At 70.7% G+C, this 215-nt stretch overlaps 1 protein-coding gene across 1 annotated transcript in view; it reads right to left on the reverse strand.

Moving 5' to 3' along the window:
• MUC2 (mucin 2, oligomeric mucus/gel-forming) overlaps positions 1–215 on the reverse strand; it is a 101,524-nt gene that overhangs the window by 93,630 nt on the left and 7,679 nt on the right. The window lies entirely within an intron of this gene.

Consider the following 215-nt stretch of genomic DNA (forward strand, 5'->3'; position numbering starts at 1 on the left):
CCAGGCGGGCGGGCCAGGCAGAGGGCCCCGAGACACCACATAAATGAAGCCCTGAGCCCCGTCCCCCGTCCGCGGACCAGGGGGCGCCTGGTGGGCTCCCCTGAGTTTGCTGAGTGAATCGGTGACCTGAACCCCAACCCCACAGTCTCCTTCTGAGGATGGGGGACCGCGGGGCTCACGGGGGCCCCACGTCTAGGACAGGGAGGGCCGGGCGC

Source organism: Myotis brandtii, unplaced genomic scaffold (assembly GCF_000412655.1).
Source record: "Myotis brandtii unplaced genomic scaffold, ASM41265v1 scaffold1236, whole genome shotgun sequence".
NCBI classification, from domain to species: Eukaryota; Metazoa; Chordata; class Mammalia; order Chiroptera; family Vespertilionidae; genus Myotis; species Myotis brandtii.